At 26.3% G+C, this 8,886-nt stretch overlaps 1 pseudogene; it reads left to right on the forward strand.

The window, feature by feature from the left end:
* Window positions 1-3,280: 3,280 nt before the first annotated feature.
* Window positions 3,281-4,710, forward strand: LOC113870283 (annotated as a pseudogene).
* Window positions 4,711-8,886: the final 4,176 nt, after the last annotated feature.

Raw genomic sequence — 8,886 nt, forward strand, 5'->3', positions numbered from 1 at the left:
CTTCAATGTTGTTTAAACTTTACTCATTTATTGTTAAGTATGCACTTGTCAACAGAATTAGTGACCTAGCTCTAGCATGTCTCATTCTTGTGAGAACATCCATGAGAATAGCTGGTAAGTTTTATGAACTTCTGCTGAGATTATTTGAAAGCAAGTCTAATGTGTAAATGAAGATCTATGTCAACATTGGTCGATAGTGGCTTTGCCAGACAGCAGAATACAAATGTTTTTTTTAACCCAGTTCATCTTCATGCTGAATGCTACAACAAAAGCATGGTTGTGAACTGAGAATTTATAACTGTATCACCTTGTTAGTTAGTGTTAGTGATGCATCCTGTTATTTTGCTCTCTCTATCTCTCTCGCTATAAATTCATGATAATCCCTGGTGTTAGTCATATATTTTATTCAATTATAGATTCAATCAATACTTCTATAGAACTTCTCTATCTAACATAGCGCCACTTACATTCTCCATCTAACTTCAGTAGTACCTCAACACTTGTAGACTCGTAATTTTTAAGATCCAGAGATAAATTTCTCCTTTTTTGTACAAAATCTTCTCTTTTTAAGAATAAATACTTAAAAAGGAATCTATTTTCCTATGGACCTTGCATGTTTTTTTTGGTATGTTTGGAAAATTATCCAGAAATTAGAGAATATATATAATTACATGGATCCTCTGCTCAATGTAATTCGAGATGACAATAGTTAAATGATAATAATATTTTAATATGGTAATTTTTGGACCGGAAAAAAAAATAAAGACATACGTTGTTAATGTTCATTTTATATACATAAAAACTAATTAAAAATTTTAAATATAATTTTTACAGAATATAATTAGTGATAATAAAAATGGATTACCTAACTCGATTCAGGGTTTAAGCCTTTTTATGGATTAAAAAATATCACAATTTTTATTTAAGTCGTAAAATAATTAATACAGCTCAGCTTGAATCCATATCTAACAATTGGCATATATAGACTAGGCTAAAATTAATTACAGAAAAGTTTGCATGAGTTTGATTATTTTTTTTTTTTTCAAAACTAATATCACTCCAAAAGTTTCTCCTTTACCTTTTTATTTTAGTGGGCATATTCTGTCTTACTCTCTTTGCCACATCTAAATAAAATAAAGTTCTTCATTTTTAGAATAAAATAATTTTTGTTGTATTATTTTCCTCTTTAAGACATGTAGCTTGATTATTGTTTAGTGCTTTTTCCATGTTTCTGAGAAAAATTTAAATTATTAATTATTTCCAAATTTTTTTCTTGTCACATTTCTCTCTCTCTCTCTCTCTCTCTCTCTCTCTTTTGTATAGTTTCAGAATAACTATTTTCAATGTTTTGAATTAATTTTAAGCGTTTAAACTTTATGCACTATTTTTTTTTTAAGTTTTTCATTATGTATAGTAAGTTTTACTTTTCTTATAAATCTCATATAACTGAATATAACTGCACCCCTCCTTTGTCTCTTTTATTTAAAAGAAAACTAAACTTAGTACACTCTTTCAACCTGTATGTGAAGATTTTCGTCCATAACTTTGTAACTTTCAACTTTCATCCATAACTTAATAAAATGTTTCTTAGATTGCTGAACACTGTTAAAGTGTTTTTCTAAATTAATATATAATTTCAAGTTTGAATCTCACTTAACGTAACTATATTAAATATTGTCTAGTAATCTTATTCTAATTCAAACAAAATTACCTGTGACAGAAGATATTTGTAGTCTAATTTTTTTTATTCATAAGTTGTTAAAACAGGTATCATGTTAGTATTTTATTAATATTAATGACATTTGAGAAACATGTTTATCATAGGTGGAACTAATATTAGAAATTAAACAACGAATATCAACAGTGCTTTAATACAGACAATGAAGAAAAAGATAATTTTATAAATGTGTGAGAATTAATAAATTTGAATATAAATTTGAATATTTAAGTTCTTAATTAAGAGTTATGAAATAATTTTTTCTGGAGTTACTTGTACACATTAAGGGTAAAATTTAGCGCATTAGATAAATAAATTTATTAATTTTTATAATGTTAATTGATTGTCGAACTAACATAAAATGTATTTGAATAAATTTAAGATTAAGATTAAATATTTATTAAGTTGAAGACCAAAATGAAAAAGATTACAAAATTGAAGGCAATAAATCAAATTGCATCATAACCTTGTCATGAAAATTTTACTCTTCATTGATAGATAAATTAACATTATCAAGCATTATAATATTGTTCTTCAGTATGATTTGTGTTTAACACAAATTATAATGTCAGCATAAAGCTTAAAAATGTATAATTTGATGTATTAATCGTATGAAATAGTATTTTATTTCAATAAACCATGTATTACTATAATATATGATAAAGGTATATCTAAATTACTATATGAAATAAATATATATCTATTATAGATGGATTAACAAAAAATTATCTATAAAAAATAATATAATTTTAATATAATATTTTAATATAACTAATTTAGAAGAAAAACAAAACCCACCTGATGACAATGATATAAACTCATGACATATTGAGATTAATTTTCGGTAAAGATGCAAGTAAGCTAAATGACACTTTGCATAAGTAAGTTTAAGACAAACTTATTATATGTGATATATTTTTTTTTATTAAGCTTGATTTATCTTTTTTAGTAGTCTAACTTGACTTATTAATTTTTTTAACAATTTATTTTTATATTAAGACCTTTAAATGACGATTAAACCTCTTTAATATTTAAACAAGTCAATGTATAATGCTTAATAAAAAAAAAAGTTAAACCTTTAAATAGGTCAAATTATAAGTTTTTTCAAATAATTTGACATATTTTTATCCCTAATTCTATGAAGAATCTAATTAATAAAATTATTTATTTTTTATTTTATCTATAAAAATAATATAATTCTTAATATAATATTTTAACTTGATTAATTTATCTATAATAAAACTATTTATTCTATAAGATAATTTAGAAGAAAAATAAAACCCACATGATAATGGTGGTACAAACTCATGATGTTGAGATTCACCTTAGAATGCAAGAAAAGTCCAACTGAAAATGTTTCGCTTCAACTCGTCACTAACCCGTAGTTTAATGTGTTGAAGAAAGAGTCGTGTTTACTCTCTATTGGTAGTATCTAAGTGATTAGGTGATTATTAGTATTGAAGAATTTATTATACAACTACTACTTTCCATCATCGTCTTCGTATGCTGTAAATGTGACAGACTCATCCTTCTCGAATTCTCCTCCTTCCGTTTACTATCATCATGAAGATGCACAACCCACCACATCTTGCTCTTCTTTCCAGCCCAGGCCTAGGCCATGTTATTCCCATGGTGGAACTCGGAAAGCGCTTCGTCCTACACCACACCGTCAAAGTCACAGTGCTTGCCGTCACTTCTCAAACTTCAGAAGCAGAAACTCATGTTTTAAAATCAGCCATCATACCCGATATCATCGAGGTGGTTGAAATTCCGTCACCAGACATCTCTTCACTCGTCAAGGCAAACGCTGGCATCGTCACTCGCTTATGCGTGATGATGTGAAGCCATGCACACCATTCGGTCTGCGCTTTCCAGCATGACCCTTCGTCCCTCTGTTCTCATCGTCGACATATTCGGAACTGAGGCTCTGCCCATAGCCCGAGAATTCAACATACGCAAGTACATCTTCTGTGCTTCACACGCAGGATTTTTATCGTTGGTACTGTATTCCCCTGTGTTGGTCAAACAGATAGAAGGACCGTACGAGGAGCAGGAAGCACCGTTTCAAATCCCAGGTTGTAAACCGGTTCGTCCTGAAGATGTCGTTGATCCCATGCTGGACCGAAACGACGTGCAGTATCAAGAGTATCTAGGGATAGGGAATGAGATCCTAAGAGGTGAAGCCCAGGGAATACTGGTGAACACGTGGGAGGAACTTCAACACAAAGACCTTGAAGCTCTGAGAGACAGTGATTTATTGGGCCGGATCCTGAAAGTGGCCGTATACGGTGTTGGGCCTATAGTGAGGCAACCCGTATCAGAAACGACCCCCGAGAGCGAGTTGGTTCTGCATTGGCTTCATAAGCAACCGAGCGAGTCTGTGATTTACGTTTCGTTTGGCAGCGGTGGAACGCTGTCGTATGAGCAAATGACGGAGGTGGCTTGGGGTTTAGAGTTGAGTGAACAGAGATTTGTTTGGGTGGTGCGCCCACCCACCGGAGATGCTGCAGACGCGGCCTTCTTTACCACCGAGTATAGCAACGAGAATGACATGGTGCTTAATTACTTGCCGGCAGGGTTTGCATCAAGAACCAGCAAAATGGGCCTGTTGGTCTCACATTGGGCCCCACAAGTGGCCATGTTGAGGCACCCCTCTGTTGGGGGGTTTCTGTGTCACTGTGGATGGAATTCTGTCTTAGAGAGTATTGTCAACGGTGTGCCCATGATTGCGTGGCCGCTGTACGCGGAGCAGAGAATGAATGCCACGTTGTTGGTGGAGGAGCTTGGTGTGGCGGTGCGGCCCAAGGTGCTGCCTTCGAAGAAGGTGGTGGAGAGAGAAGAGATAGGTAGTATGGTGAGGTTGATTATGGAGAAACGGGAAAAGGAATCTCATGAAGGAGAGAGTCCAAGAGATCAAACACGGTGCAATTAAATCTTTGACCAAAGGTAGTTCCTCTCACGCTGCTCTGTCTCTTGTACTTTCAGAAACGTGAGGAATGATACACCGGTCCACTGGCTTGTGGGCCTTCCCCATAGGCCCAGTAACAATAAGTTATACTATATTATTGTACCAACTACGAAGCCTGATGCAGTGAGGTTGGATGTATATATGGCCCAAGTATTGAATAAAGGAACGTGAGAAAGGGCCTATGTAATGTGTTTCTGTAAATAATCTTTTTATTTTTATATCAACTCTCTTTTTCCTTTTTTAACATTTATTCTTTATTATTTATTATTTTTTCCTTTTTAATCCGATTTTTTTTCTCTCTTTCTTTCTTCACTCAATCTATGCCCCACATGTCTCTGTTAAATCATCAAACATTTTGGTTACTATGGAGCAGTTTTCTTACACGTGCTGTGATTGTTGAAATAGAAGATGTGAGGTGTGACAAAATTGACACAGATTGGTTCCATTGGGAAACAAAGGGTCATGCATAAATCACGTGCAAGAAAGCGTGAAATGGACAAAGGAGGGAAGAGACATGATTAAAAACAATTATGAATAACAGTAAAGTGAAAATAAAATAGAAGTATATTTTTCTTATTTTTATAGTACAGTTTTTTCAATAAGAATAATATTAATTGAAATATAACACGTGTAGTAATGATTATACTATTGAAAAAAATACGTGTAGGGTAGTACAAAGTTTTTGGTTAATATTCTTAAATTTTTTTCTATGCTAAAAGTTTTGTACAAATAATTAAGAAAATAATTTATATTTTAATTTTCATAAAAATTTCTTACTAAATTCTTATTATACTCCTTATTTGCTATATCAATTAATATGGTATTTAAAATAAAGCATGCTTTTTAACAAATGATTAAATTTCCTTATATATATATATATGAGAATTTATTCTCTATCAAATTAAATTGAAGCATCACATTGATAATATTAACTTAAAATTAACGTTGAATAAATTTTCATTTTGTGATTTTATATACTTTTTTTCATTTTAATGTTAGAGATTCAAAATGTTAACTAAATGGACGTTAATTATTAAGAATAAAATTATCAAAAAAATTATTATAAATTTTAATAAAACGGTTTCTTTTTTTAAATATGCATGAAACCGTAAAAAATAAATGAGAGAATATACTAATTTTTATAATACGTGTCAAACGGTAAAAAAAATTAATTTAAATTATCATACCAACTGTTTTTTTTTTTTATGTCCTTTTCAAAGTAACATATTTAATTAGTCATTGAAATTATATACGGGTGAATTTAGTCTCTAATATTCTAAAAATTTAATTTAAGCCCAACTTAGTCTATATCATTTAATTTAATCCTTAAATTAATATCGTTAATGAATTTAATTCCTAATTTTAGAAATAATTTTAAACCTTAAATATGATAACAATTCTCAATTAAACCTTTGAATTTATTAATCATAAATCGATTTGGTTCTCAGATTTGGAACCAAAGCAAAGGATAAAAATAACTAACAATTATCACGTAAAAAAACTGATAATGATAAAAATCAGGGATCGAATAAAAACATCATAAATATTATAAATTTAAATAACTAATAATTATTAATTTAAACAATCAAAATAATTAATGATTATTTATCAAAAAATAATTAATGATTAAAATTTTGAAGACTAGTTTAATATTTTTTATAATTTATTTTGTCACTCGTTATGAAAAGTCTTAACTATTTTTTGTATCTATTTTTTAACACAAACGTTTCATTCAATTCTTTTATTTTCTTCTTTTGTTACCATGCTATTAATTACATTTAATACTGCCTTTTAAAGTGTTGAATTATCTATTTCCTTGAAGACTTTAGGATTTTGATACCTCACACCATTTTTTGTATCTCTTTTACATCTGATTTTCTAATTTTTAAATTTTTTTTAAACCTCATACGATCTTATCTCACTCGTGCATTTACTCAGGTCACAGTCCATAATAAGAACAGAGCTGTGAAAAAAAACTTGAGTGGAAAGGTGAATAATCTATCTAACTCTATCCTTATCTGATTAAAAAAATTAATTAAACTTTAAATTGTTTAACTAAAATATGTGAGTCATCATACTGAACTGTTTATGTCTCTTATCCATCCCAATGAAGGGGTGGACAGTTCTCAAACCTAATAATCTGAATTCGGCTTTAATGCTTCCCTGCATGCACTCAGACACTCATAACTTTTTTATAAATATTTTGTTTTAGAGAATCTTTAAATGATGACTGCATTTTATTATATAATTTTTTTTTAATTTTATAGTATCTGTCCTTACCTTAATACTTTTTTTCTATTTAAAATATTTATACTACATAAATATTGTAAGAGTAAAAAAGATCCATTAATAAATAAAATATTAAATTTAGTAATTAATTTTGATAAAATAATTAAAACATTTTCCGGTATAATTTTCAAGACATGTAAATGTATTATGTTTTAATATGTTAAATTTTAATAGTATTTTTTATTAAAATATGCAACATTTAATATTATTAATGCATTAAATTATGTAATAATTTATTATTTTCAAAAAAATCAATATATGTATATACATGTTTTTAGTAATTATTTTTTATTACTTATGAAAGAAAAAACTGCAAGAATCAATTTAATTGATGAAATACAAATAATAATAAGTCATGTTGTGGTTATTTTTCTTTCCCAGTATAATAAAATTATATAAATTTAATTACAGTTGACCTAACTCTATTTATATTTTGTTTTCGATAGTATTTAAATGACCTTCACAAATCATACTATCTTTTTTTTTATTTGTCCATAGAAAATTTTAAAATAAATATTGGTTGTTATTCTTATTTTAATATTTTTTTGTCTATTTAAAATTATAATTACTAAGTAGTATAAATAAATGTAAATGTAAATAGAAACGTACAGAATAAAAAAAATACAATATTTAGTAATTAATTTTAATAAAATAATTACTTTTTTATTCTGTATGTTTTTTTAGAAATGTAAATAAGAATAGAAAATATATTCAATAAAATCAATGTTTTGTATTTAATAAAATAGTATTCACTATTCTTTTAAATGAGAAATAAGGTGGTTAAGTGATGTTAATGAACATCTTATTTAAATTTATTCGTCTGTTAGTATTAACGATATTTTGCCATTGAGATTAGAGATGGAAACATGTTAGACTTTACTCTAAACAGACTTAACCTGTAACATAATTATTAAATTTGAATCTGACCTATTACCTGTTAAAAGCTTTATTTTACAAAAAAAAATAAAAAATTAACAAAAATATTAATATTTTATTATCAAATTAGTTTATATATTTTTTTAATTTTTCTCTATGTTATTAATAATTATTAAATAATAATAATAATATTTATATAATTTTTAAAATATTATTTAAGTATTAATTATAAATAATTTATATTAATAAAATTTATATTTATATTTCTCTTGATTTATTTTTTAAAAATTATATAAATAGTAAATATTTTAGTTTTATTTTAGAAACATATTTTGTTTGTTTAAATATATTTTATATTCAACAAAAAAAGTTACAGTAAACACATAAAATTGATAAAAAAAATAACATTCACATAATTTGTAGAATCAATTAAAATAAAATTATTATGTTTTAAAAAATAAATAAATTTAAATTTAATGCAATATATATATATAATGACAATAATAACTATTAAATTAAAAAATAAATATAAAATATTTAATTTTATTTGTTTCATTAATTTGTTATTTTAAATTAACAAATAAACATAAAATTAATTACATTATAACATTAATGTAATATAAAAAATATTACTGATACAATAAATTAAAACATATATTTATATATTACATATAAATTAATAAATTAACTAATAATTTAATTAATATACGTGTAAATTACAAAAATATATATTATTATATAATTTATTTATAATTATATTATTTATATTATTTGGTACATCGTCTGATTATATATATATATATTAATATATATATTATAATAAATTTTTTATTTTATTTTCTAATCATTTTTTATAAGTTTTTATTTTTTAATAAAATATAATTTATATTTAAGCAATTTTTATTTATTATAAATATAAAAAATTAAAACATAATATATAATATAATAATTGAATATTAATAATAATAAAATTTAAAATATGAAAAATTTATTAAAAAATATTAATATTTTAATTTTAAATTTTAATTCGTTTAGT

This window comes from Abrus precatorius, unplaced genomic scaffold, assembly GCF_003935025.1.
Source record: "Abrus precatorius isolate BTA unplaced genomic scaffold, Abrus_2018 Scaffold6, whole genome shotgun sequence".
NCBI lineage: Eukaryota > Viridiplantae > Streptophyta > Magnoliopsida > Fabales > Fabaceae > Abrus > Abrus precatorius.